General features: G+C 36.4%; 1 long non-coding RNA gene across 2 annotated transcripts; it reads left to right on the top strand.

The window, feature by feature from the left end:
- Positions 1-25,158, top strand: LOC114012022 (uncharacterized). Of its 2 annotated transcripts, XR_003554204.2 has the most exons (6): positions 1-292; positions 3,273-3,368; positions 4,338-4,443; positions 9,592-9,765; positions 15,067-15,130; positions 18,718-25,158. It is a non-coding gene; the product is annotated as an uncharacterized LOC114012022 (long non-coding RNA). The 2 variants fall into 2 exon arrangements; XR_003554202.2 differs by having other exon boundaries at positions 15,067-25,158.
- The last annotated feature ends 592 nt before the right edge of the window (positions 25,159-25,750 follow it).

Here is a 25,750-nt window from a genome sequence, read left to right as displayed (position 1 = left end):
AGCATGGCGGCGGGGGCCCAGCGCCCCGTCGGTGGCAGCCGGCCCCAGCACGGCCACCACGCAGAGCCCTGCAGCCAACGTGATCGGCTCTGTCATCAGGGGGGCTTACCAAATGGCGGAGGATAAACGGGAAGAGAGCCCAGAGCAAGGGTAGCATGGCAAGGTGTTCACCTCTGGGGGAAGTTCTGCTTCCCCTGTAGCTCACAGGGCTGAGCTGACGGTGGAGGCAGCGGCCAGTTTTATTTCAGGTTGCTGCTGCTGATGGGAGGTTTTTTCCCCTTGTGAGAACCAGGTTAGTAATTTTGCTTTGTGGGTACAACGGTATGCCAATTTGCTACAATATATGCTTTCTGAATAATTATTGGCTGTTCTATTATTTAATGGCACCAGCTTTTTTAGCAGTTAAAGCTTTAACTCGCTGCATCCATGGGCTCGGCTAATTTTCAGCAACTCAATAACAGTAAATTATTTAAAGCAATACAGAGGACCTGTGTTTTCTCACCACTTGACAACTTGTGAAGCAGGAGCCAAGGACTTAGTAGGGCTGGGAACTTCCATAGCAGAAGTGGGAGATCACAAACATTTTCCTCTGAAGCCTGAAACCACCATGAATAAGGGCACTTGTGATTGACAGCTGTCACCTATTGAAATTCATTTATGTTGCCTTCCCTGATGACACTGGAGGTGCAAATGAGCTCAGAGAACTCAAGTCTGGTTATATGGTTTAATTTTGTGCTATTTAGAGATTCAGCTTAGCCTTCAAAGCAGAGGCTGAAGCTAAATGTATGTTGCCACCTAAAAAGTTAAGCAGGACCTTGATGTGTTACGTTGAAAACACATATTCAGGTGGGAAAAGGAATTTGCCCTGCTCTAGGGAGTCAGGGACAGGGCACTGGCAAGGGAGAAGCTCTCTCTTGGTCCTTTACCATCATCAGAAGAGGAGATGGAAAGAGGTTCCCAGGTATCCCCTCAGTTGTTCCACTCCTGGGTTCCCAGAAAAATCTGGGATTCATCTGGCAGATGAATCTATTCAACACTTTGAAGGAAAGGTTTTAGTGATATCAATATTGCCGTAAATACTTCAGAACTTGCAGCAGGAAATCGATGCTCCATGAACAAGGAGCATGCTTGACTTTGCTAAGCCAGGTGTTAATAAAGAGCTAAGCAGAAATTACCTGTAAGTTAGAAATCATTAACCTCAAATTTCAAAAGCACTGCCTACCTCTTCTGAGTCTATGACATTTTCTGCTGTTGGGCGATGTAGACAGGTTCATTAAATAAAGAAGTGATGGACTCTTTTATAAATGTAAATTGATGTACAAAGCTTATTAATGATGTATTATTTACAAGTACATCACCAGAGTTACAGCAGTGGTTTTTTACTTTTACATTAGTGCAGGTAGCAGCAAAAACTATTGTAGGTTGCTAAAGCTGTCAAAATGTAAAAATAAACCAGAGCTAAGTCTTATATAAATGGGAACTATCTTCTACTATCTGAAAACTTCTAAAAGAATACAAAAAAGTAAACATTTTTCTATTGCAACTGCTGGGCCTGATCCTGGTGCTGTTGATCGGAACAAAAAGATTTTGAGACACTTTTTCTCAACTCAGCCTGGATGTAGCCAGGAGCTTTGCTGTAATATGCTGCTGCATGTGTTTATTAATCTTTACATTGCCCTGCATCAGAACTTTAGACTTGTTAAAAGTAACAGTCTGGCTTTTAAATGGAGTGTGAAAGTTAGATAATAAATGTTATTGCTCAAGAAAAGACAACAATGTATTTATTTGTTTGACCCAGAGGGATTGGCACAAGCTTTCAAATTAATTTTTTAAATTATAGAATCCCTTAGGTCACCATAAATTCAGCACTCCCTTGTTTCTGCTGAGAATATGCTAATTTCAGATTTCCTGCTGATGAGCATCCTATTGTATAATAAATATGTGAAAAACTCAGTGAAGCATCCTTTCTTTTCAGCATCTTTGGATGCAGGGGACATTCCCCAAATATACAGATTCAACTTTACTAAGAAAGAAAAAATGCGTGTTGGTTATAATTACAAAGATATAATAATTTTGATTTACAATTTCTGACCAGAGATGCATGCCAAATATTCTTTTTAATGTGGTTCAAAACTATGTAATTAGTAAAAGAATTAGATGCTCCTGCCTCAGCTAGTTTGTCCACCAATGTATGACTGACATTGTTAGGACAACGGGCAGGGTACTGAAGATGACTAAGTAACAAGATCTAGTCCAAATGTATTGTATTTCAATGACCATCCTCAAGTATTTTAGGCTGAAGAAAACTTTCCAAGTTTTCCAACATTTTTAATCATTTTCTCTCATCCGAGTTGCCAAGATGCTGCAAGTTCCATTCAAGCATGGAAATCTTGGTAAGATTGAAGTTTCTTATACTTAGAAGAGACTGTACTTCCTTCTGCATCTGTACATTCACAGCTCATCTTCACAAACAAATAGGAAAACAAAAGATTGGTAGTGATCATTTCCATTACATTTGAAACACAGCATCAGGTATTCTGATCTGGAAGCAGTAAGAGGAGGTGAAATATGTGATAGAAAGATGTTGATAAAACCTAGACTTCACAAAAGTGTAAATATGCTTGGTGTCATTTTTTGAAAAGTCAGCACAGACTTTTTAAATACAAGTTTTCAGTATGTGAGCATAAGAGCACACAAATCAAGAATTAACAGTTCTGGTTTCATACCAATTGTTTCCCATTATGAACCTTTAGATTTTTGTTGCAGTATGGGGAGAAAAAAACAAAACTCCAAAATGAAACCAAAGCCACAGAACTGAAAAACAGATGATTCCATTATTATTTGCACCATTTGTATAGTGCAAGTTTTAGACCCAGGATATTAACAAACAAACAAACAACCACCAAACCCAAAACAATAGACAGACTAAAGAAGTATACTTTCTTGCTACTTATTACACTTTATTGGTGTGTGTACAATTTTAAAAAGACTGCTTGCATCCTGTTTCAGGTAAAGTGTTGTTTGATAAATGAGTTTAATATACACATGTCTGCCTCAGAGAAAACTCTCCCTAAATTTCAGAGAGGCATTTGTGCATAAAATCCGTTTATCACATTGTCTAAGCCAGGATGCGATCAGCTCTTGTACCATGGAAAAAGCAGACAGACTTCCCATTAGTCTTTACAACAAATTATTTGTGAGTTACAGAAACTGAAGTAAATATAACTAAAGACTTCATGCATTGAGAAACACCATGATACTTTTATTTATAGGTTGTTTCAGGAAACAGACATACATACCTACACAGAAGACAGTGCCGCCTTGGCAACCAACGTACTAATCCAGCTCTCATTTCACAGGAGACCAGAGTAAGTGGGGTTTTGTTTCTTTGGGGGATTTTGTAGCTTGGTTTATTGTGGGGTTTTTTATTAGTACAAGGCCCACATCCTTCAAAGAAAGAACTTCTTACTAGATAGAAGCTGTTTTTCTCTTGTGTGCACTATCATTTCAAGGGTCACTGTGATGTCACTGTCATCTGAGATTGATTGAATAAATGAGAATACTTGGAATTTGCCCAGATCTCATTTTTTCCAGTATTACCTATCACCTCCAATAATAGTGCCATCCATTACTTTCTACTTGCATCTTCATAACAATTCAGAATACAGACAAGTTCCACAGAACTTGCATTTTGTGATTTTTTCCCTTGTTAAAGACATGATGGTTTCATATAGTTCCTGCTCATATATTCTCAGTGTAACTACCTACATCCAAAAATCAATCAAGACTTACTGCATTTTTTCAGTTTTTCTGCAGCAATTCAGACATGGCTACGAAAATAAGGAAAATATTTTAGCAGTAGTTCTTACACAAAAAAAATGCATATTGCTACAAAATCAGAATATCGTGTCTCTATTATTGCAAGATAATAGGTGACAGGCATTGTTTTTAAGATAAACAGTAAGAGGGCTACACAATCAGAGATCATAAAAAGAACTGGACATTACATCTCCTGATATACTTAAAATAAAACTCTACAACAAATTAAAAAATCTGTTTGTAAATCATACATGAACTAGTGGACTTATGGAACTCTGTAATTTAATATTTGAACAGCTATTGATTTCCATGCATGTCATAAAAGTCCATGCTCAATACTTTCTCAATAATGACAATTTGTCTTTAATTGCCAGTATTTTCAAAAATTGGTTGATGTAAGGCTGACCAGTCTAAGCAGTAATGGAGTCTGACAGCATTATAAAGTAAAAGCTTTATTGTGGCAGCAAGAAAGGTGGGCAACAACATGCCCATAAAGTGTCTCACTCGGTCACCAACAGCAAACAGAGGTTCACGAGCGATGCCATGGCTCCAGCTGATGGCCAGGGATGCTATGTGTCTGGATCACCTGGCAGTAACAGCCAATCACACAAATGGCTTCTGAAGGTGAGGAGGAGTCATACCACACCTTGGCTTCACCGGTGGCAGTGCGATTTGATAGCATAGCTTACATGGATAATGTGGGCAGCATCCTGCCTACACTGCTGATGTCGGTCAAAGGGCAGGGTATCGGGGGTAGGGTGTTGGCAGTCTGCCTGTGCTGACTGCCAGCTAAGCAGCAGGGTGATAGGAGGCAGAGTGTCACTTCCACCTCTTGATTCTCTCAAATCATCACTTGACATGAAGTTACAGGCTACAGGTAGAAATATATATAATAACCTGGGTGAGTTTGGTGTTCTGAAACCTGCAGGGTACAAGTTATGTGTCAGAAGTTGAAAGCTAGCACATCACAAGATGGATATCGGGGGTGTCACATTCCAAGTAGCTCAAAAGTCTGTGTCTGGCATAACTGTAAATCCCAATGGAGTATCTCTGAAAATGTATTTCCTGTGATTTTTTTATGTCTTAATGCCATCTCTGGAAACTGAAACTTTTGAAAAACTTTGTAGCATGTCTTACACATCTCAATACACAGCTATGTAATGTGATCTGATTAAACTGAAGTTAATTAACAAAATCCTGCTCACTTCAGTGAATTTTATATTGGTTCATATGATTGCATATCCTTTTGATGAACGGGAGAAAAATGCATCCAGTACAAATTATAGATATTTTACGATATTTAACTCTGAACTTCATGAAGAACAAGCAATTCATAATTTAGCTCTAAAATTTCAAATCTGGTAAACCCCTTCGATTTCTGTTTTTCATGATAATAATAAAATTTCAGTGCTCAAAAAGAAATAAAGGATGAGAATCTAACTGATTTAATGTTAATCAGTTGGGGTTTTACTGGAAATTAGTAATCACTGTTTCAGAATATTTTTCTCAATGGTCTTACATCAAATTCTCAGAAGATACAAGCACTTTTTAGCTCCTACTTTAACTTAGCACTGCCTAACTGTTTAGAGATGCAAACAAAATCGACTTTGAATATGAATAGTTTGTGAGTTACTACTGAAAATACCAATTAGAAATGAAAACTGTATTTCTGTCCACTGTTTTCATCTTACTTACGCACATGCTACTTATAGCTACTTTTCTTCAGAACTCTTAGGGATTCAGGGAAAAAAAATAAAGTCTGTTTTGGCTTTTTGCTACATTCTTTAAAGAATTCTTCAATGGAGTTCACCTTGCCTTACAGTCTTATCAACTGCTAGATGTCATAATTACTTCAGCTCTCCTGATGTGATTACCTTTAGTATTTCTCCTTCCTCTCCAGGGAAATTTATGTCTATTTCTTAGAGCTATCCTCTATCATCCTTTTTGAACACTGAAGCAAATCCATTTTCTTTTAAGTGATATCCGCCTCTTTTGACAATAAATTTGCCATCTTTCATAGGGTGTGGTGTTTCCCCTGCTGACCTTTTTTCCTCGTGTACTTGAAAATTGTCTTCTTAGTCATAGCCTGTGTGTGACCTTCCTTCTACCTCCACACTTTTGATTTTCTCATCTTCTTTTACAATCAACTTCATTCTCTGGTCCTTTCTCTTCATCTTCTACATTTGGGGTTTTATACCACTTACATAGGTCTGTTTTACCCTTAGATACATTTGTCTGTATAAATACTCCTTCATTACTAGCATGGTTTCAAGTTTGTTTTTGTTAGTTTACCTGGTTTTGGTTTTAGCTCTAAATAAATTGCACCTATATTGTTTATATTCATTTTTTCCAAACTTTCTTTTTCCTCATGATAGTAAACTGTTCTCTTTCCGTGTTTATTCTGAAGCCTAGAAATCCACCCTAGGTTTTAGAGATGGTATTTTTCCCTTTTATTTCAAATCAGAATCATTATTTTAGCAAAGGAGTAGCTTCATAGCTTAAGGTGCAATTGAGTTTCTGTCTTTTTAAGATCATATCTCTGAAAAAAGAAAAAGTTTAACAAATCAATTAGTTTTTTTAAGACAGAACAGTGTAGCACTGATAGATAATTCTGAAGTTTTCCACTAAAGACAAAACCAATACAGGCACCATTTCAAAGTCCTTAAAATAAAAACAGCTGTAGAAATACTAATATGACTGCTTTTAAAAAATGAACCTTTCTAACTTAAGGTATGTTACTAAGCTGAAATTCTTCACTGAGGTAAGAATGGAGCTCAGTATGGGAATTTCTGCCACTTTGTCAAAATGTGTGCATTTGTGGGAGCCCCAGCTTTCCAGTGTCCTATGTTTTGGTTTCATATGACTACATAGCAGGATGCTTTCTGTATCAGTCTTGACGAGAAAAGTGCCAATAAAAGAGGCATGCAGCATTCAGTGGAATTAAAACACCAACACTCAAAATATGGTTACATAAGGATAAATTTATCTTTTAAAATTAACCAAGGCAGGTACAAGATACTACGTTTTCTCTGTACTTATTAGACATTAAATAATGACTGAGGCTGGAGAAAGTCTATCCCTAAAACAATTAAAAAGCATTAACTCTTATCATTCCTGGATAGATAAAAGTTTTCATTTTGTTTAAAGCAAACCCATGTAACAAAAAGTTATTGTAATGTCAGAAATAGAAAACTGGTATTTCTTCTTATCACTACTGTCTAGGGACTTTTCCCCCCTTATAGACAGCAATGTGAATGGGAATTAAATGCATTCATTAATTTAGAGAATATATAATATTCTAATATATTTTAGATAATATTTTAATCTAAACTATAATAAATGTGTTAATTAGAATCAAAATATTCAGTTTATTTTGTTCTTTTGAAATGAAATAAACTGAATACCATGGTTCTGAACAAGATTGTGATTTAATGCAATCTAAATAGCCTGTTTTATGAATTGTTATAGTGAATTTCTTTTAAGTTTCCCACTTTCTTGGTAGTGATTTGATAATAAGAACAATGGGATTAAGTAAAAGACTTATGATTTGAGAGAGTGACTTTAGGGAATTACTCTTTTTTAGTATACCTTACATGACTTGTGACTACAGAGAAAAAAATAGAGATGAGAGTAAAGTATCTAGATTTTCTAATCCGTAGTGATAACCAGAAAACTTAAGAGTTATGTTTATATTTGGAGAATGGACTGTTGACCAGGCTTTGTGCAGTTGTACTCTTGCTGTTGGTCTCTTGAGATTTGAAATCCTGTTAGAAGGAAAAGCATGCAAAACCAAGGATGTTTCCATAGATCCCACAGGCTCAGTCTGAGATTTCGCAAAAAATATGCAGCCTTATTTATATTATTTAACTTTATGCATAATACATAAAAGACCTCATCAGAGTGGAAATTCAGTTATGACATCACAAGAAAAGAATCAGAAAATCTCCCCTCTCACCTAAGCACACCAACATCAAGGCTAAGAACTGGTGCTGGCTTTGGCTGGGGTAGAGTCAATTTCCTTCACGGTAGCTAGTATGGGCCTGTGCTTTGGATTTGTGCTGGAAAGTGTTGATAACACAGGGATGTTCTCCTTCTGGCTGAGCAGTGCTGACACAGGCAAGGCCTCTTCTGCTTCTCACCCCACCATACCAGCAAGGAGGAATTGGGAGGGGGCATAGCCGGGGCAGTTGACCCCAGCTGGCCAGAGGGATCTCCTATCCCATATGGCATCATGCTCAGCATACAAATCTGTGGGAAGAAGGAGACACATTCACCGTTATGGGACTTGTCTACCCCAGTAACTGTTACACATGATCGAGTCCTGCTTTTCTGGGGATGGCTGAACACCTCCCTGCTGGTGCAAAGTAGTGGATGAATTCTTTGTTTTGCTTTGCTTGTGTACACAGCTTTTGCTTTACCTGTTAAACTGCCTTTGTCTCAACCCATGAGTTTTCTCACTTTCAACCTTTGATTTCCCATCCCACTGTGAGGGGAGTGAGTGAGTGGCTCTGTGGGGTTTAGTTGGCAGCTAGGTTTAGACCAAAGCACAACTATTACACTTTTCCTTGATTATGCTGTCCTTGAAATTCTTGCATTTCTGGCTCTGAAGCAGTTTGGAACCAAGAAAAAATCATGCTTTACAATTTTGGGGAACGTGGAAGAGGCAAGTTTAAATCAGGGAGCCCTACTGAAGCCAATCTAAATCAAAAGACAGTCTCAGCCTGATGTGTCGTGCTAGAGACAATAACGGTACGTTACCTCCCCAGCTGCAAGCAGACACAGCTGTTAACAGACTGTGCCATCAGACAGGCTTAGGGAACGTGATTTACAAAAACTACTTACATATTTAGTGAAAATATTGAAACTGAAATCATACCAGAGTTTTTCCTGAAGACAAGCCAGAATGAAATTAGAAAAATATATATGATTACAATTTCAGAATAATGTAAAAGACCTCTTATGGTACCTTCACTACATACGTTAATATCTACTTTTTCCAGTCACATTGGCTCCTGATACCATTCAATATGACATTCCCTGCTTACAGCTAAGGAGCTAGCATTGTCCAAGCAAGGTGGCAGTATATGGCTAGGACAGAAACACCAACCTGTAATGAAGCCATAGCCTTAGATGTTCAGACTTGCTTCTCTTCCTGGAGCTTGCTGTTGGCTGGCTGAAGTTACCCATTCACACATCCAGGTAGCTGGTCTGAGTCCCGTTCCCCACATGTTCTTCCGTATTCCTATTCATTGCAGAGGGTTTCAGGGCTGAGCTTGGCACAGAGCCTTACAGAGCCTTACAGAGCCTTACAGCTCAGGTGTGATGGCGCTGAATGTCTACCTCCTTGGTTTTGATAGGGAACACACTCTTATATGCCTTCAGAGAAAAAAAGAAGAAAAAGTTGTTATTATTTAATCAATATTCTCTTACTAGTGGACTAGCTAAAGGGACAGAAAGCAACTACCGACCTAAAGTTTATGTTCTGGTAGGTTACAAAGACTAAAGTAAGAAAATACATTTTTCGCCTCAGTTTGAAATATAATAAAAAACAGACACAAGAAGAATAAAGCTAGCAGTGTTATCTTTGCATTACTGGTCTTACCTTGAATCCCAGAACTGTCAGCGTTACTTTTGAATATAAACACAGGAAGAACATGTTACCACAAAGGTGACTTTAGTTTCTTTGCCACTGAGTTCCCAATTGCATTATGACAGAAAATGCAACATGACTAAACCTGAAATGTATTATTTCTGATCCTTTTTCCAAAATAGAGTGACAAATGAGTAACACAAGACTTTCATCGTACATACAAATACTTTCACCATGTGAGTGTTGCTCAGAGTATCATGGCCAAAGATACCTTATGTCTACCATAACCTGGGTGCATGGTTGTGTGATAACATTGCAAGAGAATCATGTCCTTTAAAACATTGAGATTGAACAAGGTAAGAGATGAAAACTTTTATTTCATATATCCTCCCACTTATCTCCAGACTGTAATAGATTCCACAGTTACATCCTACCTCTACATAAGAAAATGAAAATAGTTTTATTGGTGACATTGGGAGGGGGTCTGTATCCAAATATATGTTTCTTATTACAAACACATGGTCAGATAAAATCGGATTAAATGGAATATTGATATTCTGCAAATATTTCATTTTACGTCTATGGTCTATTTCAATTATTTTAGGAAGATTTATTCTAGTGTTTTTTTCTCCATATATGTAATTGTAATAGCATTTGTTTTCAAACCCACTGCAACACCCTGGCTGTGATTTAAAGTCCATGGAAACTATGGGGAGTCTTTCCAAGGAAATGTCCAGTTGCACTTCTCTTAAGCTAACTCTTCACAGTATGGCAAAAATTCCCAAGAGGTGAGGATGTGAAGTATAATACTTATTCTATTTATGTCTTATGCACATTTCTAACTGCCACGATTTCTACTCCCACAAAACATCATAGTGTCTTCCTTTGTGTACAGATTAAAATGAACAAATCATCAATTCAATAACCTTGTTGCATATGTGAAAGTCCTTTATTTTTATTTATTATTTTTTTTATAATTTATATTTATAAATAAATTATATTTATTCTAATGTTAAACATTAGAAATGTTTAACAGCAAATAATTGCCAGTTGCTTATGTAAGAAACACTTCAAGGAGAAAAAAAATAGCCAGTTTGCAACACTGGAAACTTAACTAATTTTCTGATAACTGGAAAATCAAGCTGTGCCCAATTCAGAAACTACAAATCTCCAATACTGTAGTAAATTATTGATAAAATTGTATTTTAAAATTCTTCTGTTTAGAATTAGGATTGCAAGCTGTTTATTTTCCTGTACTACATTTAATAGCTTGCTCCTGAAGATGCAGAGTTCAGTACTTCCACTGAATGTAATAAGAATGCAAATGTAAATTAAGTTACTTGCCTGAATATGTTTGCTGAATTGGGTCCTAACATCTCAATTTTCAGGGTGGAGTGTGTACACTTAGATATGTGATATATTCTGATGGGAGTCATGCTACTAAATCTCTGTGAATCCCCTTGAAAATTAAGTCATGGAAGAAAAGGCATTTGAAGCTTTTATGCATAATAGTACCATAGTTATTATGATGGATAAATGGCTTATGCTGTTTGACCTTTTTTATGAAGAGGCCTAAATCTACTTTGTCCCTTAGCTATACAGGAAAAATGACCTTCTTTTTTTTTCCAAAGAATGGGCTGTTAAGTTTACCAGGAATATGTCTGTATAGTGCAAATTATGTTCATATTATGTAATTCTATATAATATGTGTTTGGGATTCATACAGGTATTTAATAAAGTCTCTAATGTATGCAGGGCTCAGAATCTAGCAGCTTGTTTAAATCAGTCCAGTGTTTTTCATTATAACTCTTAACAACCTTCAAGACAAACATTGAGGTAATGGCAAACTAGTAGGCTTGCAAAGATACAGGAAAGCATTACTTTGTCTAGACTTCTCTCTAGATTTCTCCTCTTCAAATAATATTAGTCTTTGACTCCTGTTAAATAAATAATTAGTACAGAGGAAAGGTAGGGGGTCTGTCTTTTTTATGTTCGGAGCAGACTCTTACAATTCTTTGGCCTTCCAGGTTTGTCTGCCAAGTAGCTCAGCTCAATTCAGCAAAGAATTTGCTGGATATTATTTTATCATATTTTATCAAATTACTTTTCCTGGTATCAAATTCATTTACTATGAATAGTGTCAATAATATTTAATACATAGCAGCTGATGTATTTCTTTGGCATCAGTACTACCTGTTATTGAGCACTCGTGCTGACCTGGATGTTCTGGATATTGAGGCACAAGCCTCAATTGCAATGAGGCTACGGCCTTTTCTTCATGTATATCTGGTAACCTACAGATTACTTCAGCAGTATTGTCCATCTACGCCATTTCCTTAACTACCGCTCAGCTGATATCAGTCTCTTTATACCTACAACAACTCTGGCACTTCTTTAAACCACCATACGTTCAAAAGTAAATTACAACTATCCTTAAAGCTACAGAAAATGTAAGTGCAGTAGTCGCATTTTGAGATATATTGACTGTATTTCAACTTCTTCTCCTTTTTCTGTTTTTATTCTTTACCTTTGTCTAACACAGTCCTATTGCTGTTGCTGCAGATATCTCCTCCATAGTTTTCACTGTCTGAAGCAGATTACTTTTACTTCCCATTCATTTATGTGTCTTTATTCGTTTCTCATTTGAAATCTCCCATATGTCTTTATCTTTTGCTAGAGTAACATGGGTCAAATTAAACTTACTCTAGAGATATTTATTTTCCTCCAATAGCAATAAATTGGGCCTTGGGTGAGTTGCTGAGACACAGGTTCCCAGACTGTAGTTCTATTAATTATGTAAAATTAACCTTACCATTAGGTGTCTTTCCAAATCCAAAACACAAATTCCAAGGCAGTAAGTCTTGATCAAGATGCACAGTAAAACAATGCTTCCTCATAACCTTCTCCTTTGCATCTCAAAATTTCAGCTCTATAAGGAAATTGCTTTAGCTGAGTTCATCTCTTAACACTAGTGTTTCAGTAAATGATTAGAGTACAAGAATGTTTTGGGGAATATTTGAAAATACTGCTAAAACATGGATTTTGAACTCAGTAACATGAATATTCAATACAGAAATACAGTCCCAAGAGTTTACTTCTTTAGTTAAGGAATTTGAAGCGTTGCATAACTGAAAACTTTCACTTAACATCAACTTATTTATTCTCCCTGGAAAAAAAAAACAGAAAGATCAGAAAACAAAGGAAACAAGTGCAATCCATGTGCTGACTATGTGATACTCATTGAGCCAGACAGAATCTGCCCTCATCACAAAGTGTGTGTGTGTGTGTGTGTATATATATATGTATACACACACACACATGCACTTACATATGCGAACACAGAAGGAAACACTTGATTTATGATTTTCCAGTATATTTTGCTCCTGAACTAAATTGCAAATAAATTGAAAACAGGACAAACAGAGTCTACATCTCTAACCATTGCAAAAGACTGATCACAGGCAGCTGGTCCATTCAGTTACAGAAAGCTTTTTTACATGCGCAAAGCCAAAGAAACCAAAGAATTTTTTTAAAGGCCTCATAGATCAGGGCTACAATGAGCTGCACATTTTTTGTATTTCCAGAAGACTGTAGGAAATTAGATATTTAAATTGGTATGTCATCATTCCTTGAGAGTATCATAAATTGGTTCTGTTTGATTTATTTGAATGTGTTTATGCAGTTCCATTTTCAGAGTCATCATTGATTGAAAATGTGCACTTATCTTTAAGATAGCTATTTCTGTTACTGCTGTTTAGTATTAATAATTTAATTACTACTTTATCACATATGTCTACATTACATTCAGATACTGAAATTATGTAGCCACACAAAGACATGAATCACTTGTAAAAAAAATGCTCCTAGCAAAGCTAAAACACTAAAGAGAAGCTTTCAGAAACACAGATGTGAGGAGATATAAATGACAAATATATCTATTTCTTGTGTAACCTATTCTATTAAGCTTTGAAACACTATGGAAGGTTGTCTACACACTTGGCAAGTTATTCACATTCCAAAACTGACTGTGTTTTTTAAGCGCAAATATTCAACCTTCAAATACTGACTTTGCTAAACAAATTTGTCAGTAAGTCTTTTTTCTTTAACAATTAAAATTCTATTATGTTACAAAAAGACTATAACATTCTAGTAACCTTTTCCGCAAAATCTTTTGTGACAGGAAACTGACTATAGCACAGAACTTATATTGCAAGACCTAAGAGTAATTTTCATATGAAGTGAAGAATTAGAAACTATATATATATATATATATATATATATATATATATATATGCTGTTTCACCACCACACATCCCACGAACATATGGTGGGTTGAGGTGATATATACTATTTTTAAGAACAAAGAAGGATTTACATGTGAAGAAGAAGCATTAACAGTGAAGAGAAGAAATGAGCACATGAAATGTATGAATTGGCAGCAAACTTAAATGCCTTGATTATTACTGTTAGTACTAGTGTGAGAAATATTACAACCACCACAATTCAAAAGCAGCAATATTATAAAAATTATAAGAATTTTTAGAGCATGGATTAGTTTTAACTGCCTCTTTGGCAGCACAAAGTGCTTTCAGTATATCCCTGGACACTTTCCACAGGCTCACTTCTGTTGGATTTGCTCTCCAGTATTACCTTGTAGATTGTCCCACTTAGAGGCTCTGTATTGAAACCAGGATTGTGCCCATTCCTCCCTTGTACTCTGACTACCCTCATCCATCATAAGTGTCCATGTGCCATTTTCAACTGTATCTTCCATCCACACTTCAATCCCAAGGCTGCAGCTGCCCCCACCCAGAAAAAAAAATCCTTTAGAGGACAAAGAACTAAAAGGACAACATCCTATAATTTATGCTACTACGATCCAACTTCTGTTCTCTGTGCCATACCTACACCATTGAGAGTAAAGTGGAACAATGTTGATAGTCCAACTGAAGTAACACTACATTCTCTGAAAAGAGCAAATCTGAATTCCTATACTGAAATACAAATCTTTAAATATTTAAAATAATCAAATAATTACTTAATACTTGGTACACTTTCACATAACCTGCATATTAATTCAGCCAAAAAAATTACCTAAAATATAGTCTGTATAAGTGTAACTCTTAAAAAAAAAATATTTAATGTTCATTATCTTTATTTGTTTTGCTTCTAAAATCCTGAGCCACTTGGTTCAGCATGCAATAAATCCTTGAAGCACAGTGAGGAAACAAAGTAGGAAGGCATTTTATTTAACAGTGGATAATTTAAAAAAAAAATTATCTTGCTTGTTAAAGTGAGATGAGAAGTTTTCTATTAACTAGGCTGGGAAGCCTTAGGGGCCACTGAAAGCTTTTTAATTGCATATTTAATTAGAAATGTGCTAGAGAGCTGGTGTTCAGCTTTTCTGAAGCTCATGGCTCCTGACAAAATGTCTGCTTTTAAGCCATTTTGTCTCTTGAAATGTTTTCTAAAAAGTGGGTTAAACAGAAGAAGCTTTAATTTGGCTATTTTCACTTCAAAGGGATTTTACTGTTTTATCAATCCTACCATAAAACCAAGGTGAAATGACATGTTCAAAAGTAAGCATTTTCAGGTAAAATAAGACCTCTAAAAAGAACAAACTTTAAAGATTCTTATAGTTTGTTGTTCTTGCTTAGCTCACCAGCAACAGTGGAAGATGAAAGAAGGAAAGAAGAGAGGGAATACATCTGGCTACTACAGGTACAGAGTTTGCAAAAACACAAACTGTCAGCCAGTTTGTCCAGCAGCCAGTGGCTGAAGCTGAAGAGAAATAAATTAATGAATAATTTCTTTGTATTCCGGGTAGAAGAATGTTGACAGGACTGCCTGCAGTTATCAGGGTTCCCAGCATTTGCTCTAAACCTGGACAAAACATGACAAGCCCAGTATGTCTTCTGCCAGTGCTCAGTCACACCACTTTTACCCCAAAGTTATCTGACAGAAGTTTGCTTGAAATTTAGGTTGCCTCAGAAGTGCTAGCTTCGCCTGAGGTAATTTAACGGGTAAAGGAGGGCAGCCCCAACAAAAGCTGACAGCACTGCAACTCCTAGCATTGCAGGTATGAATACACATTAGTTATGGAGGGATAAAAATGCTTCTGAAACATAGGCTAAACTAGTAACATAAGCTGCTGATTTTTTAATCCGTATTTGAATAAACACAGTATATGAATAAGTAGTCTTTTAGAGGAAGAATGGAAAGCTTTTTTGTTGTTTTACATGACAAGCCCTATTTTCAATGTAGTTTGCATTAAAAAAAAGTTAGAAATACATGGAAAATAGTTAATTAAAAGTGTGATTTTGTACACTGAAAAATAAATACATTCTGAAAGACAACTAAATAATTAAATCACATATGAGAGAGCACAGCTAAATGGAGAGAATGTGCAAATGTCCTTTGATAACACACAAGAAATCCACCAAAATTGACATGATATATTAGCGGTCACAAATCTTTGTAAGAACATGTAAGTGCTAATGCACCGCTGTCCTTATTTCACCTTCACTCAGTAACACAGCCAGAGACTTGAAATTCCCTGGAGTATCTACTTAGATAACTTCATCTATGCGTTTCATGACTAGTAAAATCCAGCAAGAGTGCCCAGACCTTGTATTAACACTGTAGGTTTTTTATTTTCTGAGTGAACCACATCCATTACTTTATGATACTCCATGTGTTTGATGATAGAACATGGCAAATATATTTGAAAGGGCAGGAAATAAAGTTTGTTAGAAATAACTTGATTTGAGGAAGTAGGCTTGAATATCACCCAAACCCAGCTCTTATGTGGCCCACTCACTTAATTTCTGTCATCCACTATTAATTATCAACTTACCCAAAATGCAATCCTATTAAAAATACTTGAACTTTACATTTGAATGCTCAAGACAGGTCTTTGAGAGTAATAATATTTCTAATTATCCTCTGCTCTGCAACTTTACCATTTCGTTATTTATTTATAAATGGGGATTATCTTTAGTATGTGTGTTTACAAACTAACTCCAACAGTAGAGGCTAAGAAAAAGCCTGAGAATTGGCTTTGGAAAAGTGGTAACTAACTGTGGTTGGTAGATACATTCACACAATAGCCAAAAATGACATCTCTAGGTGCAAGAACAGCATTCATGTTTTTAATCATGACTTACACAAGCTGAAGTTACAGATCTGACAGTTTTATGCAGAGGAGGTTGACTTAATTCATACCTCTCCTTATGGAATTAGAGTTGTATACATTCATTCATTATTCTCCCATTCTTAAGATGAATAGAAGTAGCGTTGTGCAGGGTCCAGTCTTGTCACTTGTTACACAAACCTGTAAAACACAGGTGTCAGGTGAGACAAGCTCCACCATCATCAGTACAGCAGTGATGCTCAGTTCTGTGCTTCCACATCAAAAGTGAACAGAGCTGATTCTCTAGTAATTCTGTGTTTGGCATAGGCGGAGTCCTGAGGGAAAGCTGGCTGGTTTAGGCCAAATCCTTTTAAAAAGACATGATGTGGCCTGGCAAGAAAAATTCTTTAAAGTAGTAGCTGGTAGCTATGACCGAACCTTCTGCTGAAAGCACTAGCCAGTGGAGTTCCAAGGTTATGGACAGTCCTAAACTCTTACAAAATTACTGTTGATCTTTGATGCACAAATAGCCACAATGGCTGAAAAAAACCTGAACTCCAAGTGGCCAAGAGTGACTCAGTTTTTGCTGTAATATCTTTCCTTCCTCTCTCATGTTCCCAGGCAAAGTAAAGCTTCTCTAACACTTTCCGGGTAGGATGACCTGGGTAGGCCATAGTATTACATGTTTGCATATATGGGGATCATTATATACTAGATATTACAGAAAGAAATTGAAGGAAAGCAAAAATGATAATGTTTGTCTTAGACTAAAATTAACTTAGTAGCCCTCCAATTAAAGAGACATCCAGCAGATCTACTAAAAACCCATTTGCAAAAATCCCCAAAGACTAGTGCAGTATCCACTGAAAAGGCACATACAATAAAGCTGAAGCTATCATCTGTCCCTATCCTTTTCATTAAAAGCTATAGTGAAAGTTATCCTGCAAAAGTAAGATTCACTGGGTATTTTGTTGCACCACAGCAGCTAATTTAAGAATCAGACTCACTGTATTTATCTCAAATATTTTTAACCTAGATTGACATTTTAGAGATGAACAATGGAGAATGAGATACAGTTGAAAGCACTATGAATAAATGATAATGTTTTACTCATTTCATATTAATTCCACATTCTTAAGCTTTTTAGCAACCAAATTAGTTAACACATCTCTGCAGATACACTTGCTTCATAAAACTTAAAATAAGAAATGGCTTAAATTGAGCAGGAATGAAAAGTGGGCTGGCCGCTTGCCATACTGTCTTAGACTACTGACATATTTTACCCAGCACTATGACATTCAGTTTTACCAGTTACAAATGGACAAAACACTGTCCTTAATAAAAACCATGCTGCTTTCAAATAAGACCTTATTTATTTCCAAGATAAAACCCCACAACTGGGAAAAACTACAGCTTACAGTATTTAATACAGCTCTTTTAAGGCTTCCCAGATTAAGTCCTTCTCTTTAATTTAGAAATAAATATTGTCCTAACATTGGATGAGATCCTCAGGCAAAATCTCTGTAATATCTTCCATGCCTTGTTCATCAAATTTAAGAGTACCCTATTTACATGTGTTGCTTTTACAGTAGGAAAGGCATAACTCTTTCAACCTATTAAACAGGCTGAGCACCACCAATGCTTCCCGTTTTCAGTTCTTCCAAAACATTCTGGATAAAAGCAGGTGATACTATTTGCAATACCTTTTCCCTTCTGTTTTGAAGAGAGATGAAGCCTTGCATTTTTTCTGTTTCTTTCTATGGGCTGTGAGGTTGCTCCGGAGGCTTGTGGAGCACGCTTCTAGTTTTAAGAGGCTTCAGGGGAGAGGTAGGTGCCTTTGAATGGCTGCTTATTGCTATGCCTGCTCATTGTTCAAGCAATCATGTCCTAATATCAGCAAATTAAAGACATTAAGGGCATAGCTTGTTTGTAGCTGGATGGAATCTACAGAGGGTTAGAGGACATAAAAAATAATGTTAAGACAAAACTGAAGAAGCATACTTCTATACAATATTTAGACATATGGAAAGAGATCTGAAGTTAGATACAGAAGCCAAGGAAAATCAGTAATGATTCAGCATAGGTGGTGAAGCAGGGTGGTATGTCACTCTACTGCGTTTTCAGACATTTGGATTCTCAGTGGCAATTTCTATATTTTTATTTTATTTTCTGACAGCACATAGCTTTTACCTCACAAAAAGAAAGGCAATCTGCTTCACAAAATCTGCAAGAAGTCAGCAAGAGTGAGAAGCTTTTACTTTTACAAGAATAGATGATCGTGTACACCTAACAAGGCACCTGCTCCTATCTGATGGTTACTATAAAGTTCTCATTTTGCAAACTGACAGCTTGTGGTAAGAAAGGCAGCAGTATTCTCACAGTCAAGAGCTCAGTAGGAGTTCTGGAAGGTAAGATACTATCAATTAGTTGATCACAACACCAGGGATGCTGATTTACACAGACCCCAGCATTACCTTTTTGCAAAACAGCAGATCTTGAGTCAACAGGAGCTCAGTGGCATACTCCCACTTCCCCCATTACCTAATCCATCAGAACTGCTAGAGAAATGATAGCAAGCTAAACACATATGTTTATATAAGCATGTGCATATCTTTGTATGTATGTGTGTAGGTGTCTCTATAAATACACCTATGCTTCAGGATACGTTGTAACTGTTTTCTTTTTCAGATTCACTTCCTTGATACCAAAGAGGCTGCTTGCAATCTAAAGTGATCTTGTTGTCTAATCATGCCCCTTATGTTAAAAAATCATATATGATTTCAGCAGGTTATCTCCAAGGAGAAACTCAGAGGAGCCAGCAATTTGTTTTTCTTCATCAGTGTTGAATTTTGTCAGTGCTGGATTCCTAGCATCTCTGAGACAGTGAGGTGCAATACTTGAGTTTTAACTCACTTTGCATCTTCTCTATTTAATTAAAAGAGAAACTACCTGTTGCAGCACAACAGACAATTTCTAAAGTGTTTATTAATGTTGGTTGCAACATTTGCAGTTGGAATAAAGGATTTCTGTTTTACAGTTCCCCATTCATTTATTCCTTCCTGCCCTCTGGAGGTCTCAGATTTTATCATGACATGTCTACATTTCAAATTTAGCTATCTTTTTCAGCTGTACAATCCCATTTTGGTGATCCAATCTCATGGAAAAGTAGTTACATTTTACTTTACACTCAGCAATTTTATTCTTTGCTTAGTGGATACTAGGTATCAATAGATTCCTTTAAATTATTGCATATATTTGTTGGTAGGAGATAGGACTTTCTAATAGATTTTTTTCCTAGTGTGTTATTATTTAAAAACAGGAAAATTAATTTTAAACCTTAGGAAAATGTTAGCTTAGTAGACAGAAACTGATACTTGTGGTAACATTCTTATGACTGTAATTTGTCCACTGTAGAGCCAAAATGCATTAGAGCTGCACTTATATATAATATGAAAGATAACTGTCATGTGCATTGATTGCTTTAATTAAAATCTGAATCATTTAAGATGTGAAACATTTAAGATTATTGTATTAGTCTTTCACTTGCTAATTCTCTCTCCTTGTTTCTCATGTCACACCATTCCAAAGAATCAAATCAAAACTATGTATGCATACAAATTTCCCCAAACAGTATATACTAATTATTTATCTGAGGGCAAAGCGTTTCTGGAGGGTTTCTTAATGAAGAACCAGATGCCTACCATGAAAAATAAATACTGTCTAATTTTGTATGAAATTCCAAACCAGCATCTAAAGCCTTGGAACACCCATTTTTTTTTCCTGAACAGCCAAGAACTGCCACAGACAATTTATGACTCCTTGACTGGCCTCAGTGAGCAAAAAGAGACCACACAAAGGATTGTGACCCTCAAATGTATTAGCTGTGTGTTTGACCTCTGAAATACAGTTGAAAAGGAAACACCTTGCCCCTTTCCTGCTGTGACTGAAATTTATGGAGCAAATGATGCCCAAGCAGCTTAGCAAGACTAATTAAGGACTACATAAAAAAAACATGGCAAATTAATAATCTGAATTCTAGTAGCACTACACAGGGTACTGAACCACACTATGAAATGTTACACTACTGGGCTTTGATCCTGTCTGAGACTTCATACAGAGAGTAAAAAAAAAAAAAAATAATAAATTGTATTTTGAGAAGGAGTAAGAGTGATTGCTTATGCAAAACAAGCCTATAAAATTTGCCACTGTGACAAGTCAAGAAGCTGTGGTATATTTAGTAGCAAATTAGTAATGATATGGTCTTCAGACTCCTCTGAATGCACAGTAGGAAGCAACATCAATCACTTTTCCTGCTTCTTTCCACTCTTTCAGTTGACTTCCAAACATGTGTCTAATCCATTTATATCATAATTAATCCTGGTGTTCCCTTAACTTCCTCTTTTCTACTTGACATCCTCTGACTCCCACAAACTTATATTAAGTTGCATCAGAGAACAATATTTTGATTAAAAATAGATCACATAAGTCTTCATATAATCTACATACAAACAAGTCTTTTGGAAATAGTATTTGTGATAAGTTGTTTATCTTAGGTAAATCACAGAATCATGGAATGATAGAATAGTTTGGGTTGGAAGGGACCTTAAAGATCATCTAGTTCCAAGCCCCCTGCCATGGGCAGGGACACCTTCCACTAGCCTGCATTGCTTAAAGCCCCATCTAGCCTGGCCTTGAACACTTCCAGGGATGGGACATCCACAACTTCTCTGGGCAACTTGTTACAGTGCCTCACCACCCTCATAATAAAAAATGTCTGTCTTCCTTATATCCAGTCTTAGTCTACCTTCTTTCAGTTTAAAACCATTGCCTCTTGTCCTGTAAAAACTCTCTTTGTTTTATAAGCCTCCCATAGATATTGAAAGCTACAATAAGGTCTCCCTGGAGCTTTCTCTTCTCCAGGTTGAACAACCCCAACTCCTTCAGCCTGTCTTCATAGGAGAGGTGCTCCAGCCCTCTGATCATCTTTGTGGCCCTCCTCTGGAATTGCTCCAACAGGTCCATGTCTTTCTTATACTGGAGACCCCAGAGCTGAACACAGTACTCCATATGGGGTCTCATGAAAGTGGAGTAGAGGGACAGAATCACCTCCCTTGACCTGCTGGTCATGCTTCTTTTTGTGCAGCCCAGAATACAGCTGGCTTCCTGGGCTGCCTGTGCACATTGCCTGCTTCTGTCAAATTTTTCATCCACCAGTATCCCTGAGTCTTTCTCCACAGGGCTGCTCTCAATCCTTTCATCCCCCAGCCTGTATTGATACTGGGGGTTGCCCTGACCCAGGTGCAAGACCTTGCACTTGGCCTTATTGAACATCGTGAGGTTCACATGGGCCCACTCCTCAAGCATTTCAAGGTCCCATTGAATGGCATCCATTCCTTCAAGCAAATCAAATGCCCCACTCAGCTTGGTGTCATCTGCAAACTCCCTGAGGGCACACTCAATCCCATTATGTATGTCATTGATGAAGATACTAAACAGTAGTGGTCCCAGTACAGACTCTTGAAGAATACCACTCACAACTGGTTTACACTTGGACGTTGAGCCTCTGACTGTAACTCTTGGGACACAGCCATCCAGCCAATTCCATATCATTCTAAGGATCCATCCACCAGAACCGTATGTCTCCAATTTAGAGGTAAGAAATTTGTGGGGGGACCATATCAAGGGCCTTTGAGAAGTCCACACATTCGTAGTTCTTCCTTTGTCTGATTCTGTGGACAAGGGAAAATTAAAAGGAACATAATTTCATTCCTAAAACTATTTCTATGTCATGTGGCAGATCTATAAATTAGAATTGGGTCATACCTGACAGCCAAGCAAAGAACTTAAACCCAATTAAAAGAGATAGTGAATTTTTCAGGGATTTTTTCTTTTTCTTTTTTTTTTTTTTTTTAAGCACATCAGCAAATGAATCAGAGAAGAAGCACAGCATGGAAATCTAAGCTAGCCCATCAAGGTCCATTAGATGCTGTCTACACTGTCATGATTTTCCTCAATTATTGTTTTGCACAAACAGCTCTCTTACATTCCTGTCATAATAGCGGCCTCTTTCTAACCAAAAGACTGCAGTCTTATCAGATACTCCCTGTGAATGAAAAGACTACTCGGGGAATGAAAATGAAAATGTGTAGATTTTAATCCTATCAAGACTATTAGGAAAAACATAAATACTATGAACTGCTGTGTTTCTAAGTGGTATTTCTGAGCACAACCATCTTTCAAAAACTTAGCACAAGAACCTTTACTTTGTGGATCCCAAACACCCTCACACACAAGATATTTGTCAGATACCCATCTATCTTTCTCAAAGCTTTCAACAGAAGCCTTCTCAGATATTAGAAAAGGCTACGGGGGGGTATGGGTAGGGGTGTGGGTGGGGTGTTGGCTCATCTAAAATCTTTCAGAATTTACATCTAGGTGTTCAATAACTATTTGGATCTTATAATAAGTGCAAAGGTGTTCTTAAGTCACTGAATTTTACTTACAAAAATAAAAGAAATTAAGTAATTGTGAATGTTTAGACTGGCCACCAGGTCCACTGATAAATCTGAGAAAGTAGCCCTAACTGGGAAACCATTACAGACTTGTGGGATGTCTTCTTTAATAAATGTATGTATGAAAATCACCTGGTTTAAAATCCTGTTTAAAGAGCATTTAAATTCAGTATTTATTTATTTCTCTATCTATATATCTGCAATCTGTATTTGAAATCTTATATTTTCTGTGCTCTTTTTTTAAGATACAGAAAATGAAAGAATTTCTATTTACTGTATCATGCACAGGTTACAGGCTCCTGTGATGTTAATTCTGTGAGTAAAAAGTTATTGGGTTTATTGCCTCATTTTCTTTTTATTTAAAACTTAACACATACACTGATAATGATTTCACAATGTCATGAGCAATGTCAAAGCATTTTCTAAGCTGAAATGTGAATGTTATGTAAAGCCCACATTAGCCCCTATTAAAATTCAGCTATACTAACAGCACTTTTTGGCCGCTATCTAAGAATTTTATTTCTAATCAAGCCTTAATTTATCCAGAAGGACTAGTCTGCAATGCATGCATTCAGGACATTACATTATGAATTCAATTATCTGTTGTATGTCCAAAAGGGAAGAACCAAAATGTAATATAACAGGATACTGCTTCACTGATCTAGAACTCGTTGCCATATATATATATATATATATTAAAAAAGCTGATTAAAATGCATACTTAAATTGCACAAATCCCACAAATATTTTAAACGTAAATAAAGGAATATTTTTTCCTACAAATGTGATTCTACTGGAAAGCACTCAGTTTTGAAAGATGCTAGCTATTTGCAGCAAGAGTCTGAGAAACCTCACTCCCTTTCCTGAAGTTCAGCATGAACTGAAAGGTTCTCAGAACCTCGAAGAAGCAAGCCAAAAGCAATTACTTAATATGAAATTTGTCCAGGTGCCTACCAGGGATGATGGTGAGTGGGAAGATTTATTTTTATACTGTGGAAAGTGTGCTTTATGCTTTGCAGACAGAATCAAGAAAAACTGTTTGCCCTGAAGATCTCACAGGCTACTTACAAAAAGCTTTCAGTGTTGCACCTTCTGTGTAAGCCCTGAGGAGCAAAGATATTTGAACATCAGGGAAGACTCAGAAAATGTATAAACTATGTCATCAAAAAGGGCAAGAGCAGGAGTTTATAGTGTAAATGCTAGAAACCCCTCCTGTTCCAGGCAGGGAAAGGAAATTGAACATGGGAGGCAAGAAATACAGAACCTGATATAAATCATGAAAAGATAAATAAAACCCTCTCATTGCTTTCCCTGAACTTTGCACACAGGTTACAGTTACGTGTTTAATCAGTGTGTTATTCCTTCTGTTAGACCTCTGGAGAACCGGGAGCAGCTTCACATCTATCAACAGATAACTTCAAGTCCTCTTGATTGATCACTATTTTTCTCAGTGAGCTGGAAATAAAAATAAATCGTTCTGTCATCTTTCTTTACAAAATAACATTTGGTACTTTTCTGATCCCTCCAGAAGAAAAAACGAAGGACTTAGAGAGAGAAGAATATATGAGCTTTCACACAAATTATATTAACCTACATTACTAATGACTGGAAAGACAATTTCAACATTCCTGAACTCATGAAAACAGATTCACGTTTTGGCTATAATAGGAAAGGTTAGTGCCTGTGAAGCCAGTTGAGGATTTTACTTTGTTCTAGAAATCTCTATTTAAAAACTCTAACCTCCTTCTGAATTTGAAGTCTTAAATGGTCTTATTTTCCACAGCTATACCATAATAAAACAAAGAAACAAAAATACATCCATACTATACTATATTTTGAAAATACTATGGTATCTATCAGCATCTTCAATTTTTGGGTTGAGTAAAAGGTATCCAACATTTTACAAGATATGTCTGTCTGTGGTTTACTGTCGTCACCATTGTGAAGAAAAAGTTGAGATAACACACACTATTTCAATCTGGATACACTTTTAATCAAAATAGTCTGAATAGTTAGACTTTTTTTTTCCTTTCTGAATCTGAAATTAAGGAATGTTTAAAAATGTCTAGTTTTCCCCTAAAAGAAAACTTGACAGGTGAGTTCTGTACAAAGATAATATCCTTGTAACTACCTCATATGATCAGTATTAATTTTTTTTTGTTGTTCAGTGAGGGATTGAAAAATAGTGCAGAACTTTAAAATTGATGAAATATTTTACATCTAGGTTTATATTGTCCTTCTAATAAACAGTGTTCTGAACAAAGAGGAAGACTAGTGTTTAATTTCTGTCTCAATGTATTTTATAATGTCAGCCCACTAGGCTTGTGGCATTGTCTTGTATCTCTTTTTTTGTTTGTTTAAACCTGTCAGAGTTGAAGAATTTAGATTCATCAACTTCATGTTTTAGAACAGAAGGAAAGTAACTGAAAACTGTTGACTCCAAAAACCTTGAATATTTTATCCCGCTACCAGGCAATGCTTGTGTTCATGATGATGGTAAGGAATTGCCAATCAGTCAGGTAGAAGTAAAGAGATTTTCAAACCATAAGACCTTTCCTACAGGAGAGATTTAACATCATTATATTTGAAATATGACCTTCCCAGTAGCATTTGTAATTATACTTCCAAATTAGAACTAATACACTCTCAAAACCAGTCTCTCAGTTACTGAGCCTGTCAATTCCAGTCCACGGAAAA

This window comes from Falco peregrinus, chromosome 4 (assembly GCF_023634155.1).
Source record: "Falco peregrinus isolate bFalPer1 chromosome 4, bFalPer1.pri, whole genome shotgun sequence".
Taxonomy (NCBI): Eukaryota; Metazoa; Chordata; class Aves; order Falconiformes; family Falconidae; genus Falco; species Falco peregrinus.
Note: the sequence above shows the minus strand (reverse complement) of the source record. Positions and strands in the feature narration are given on the sequence as shown.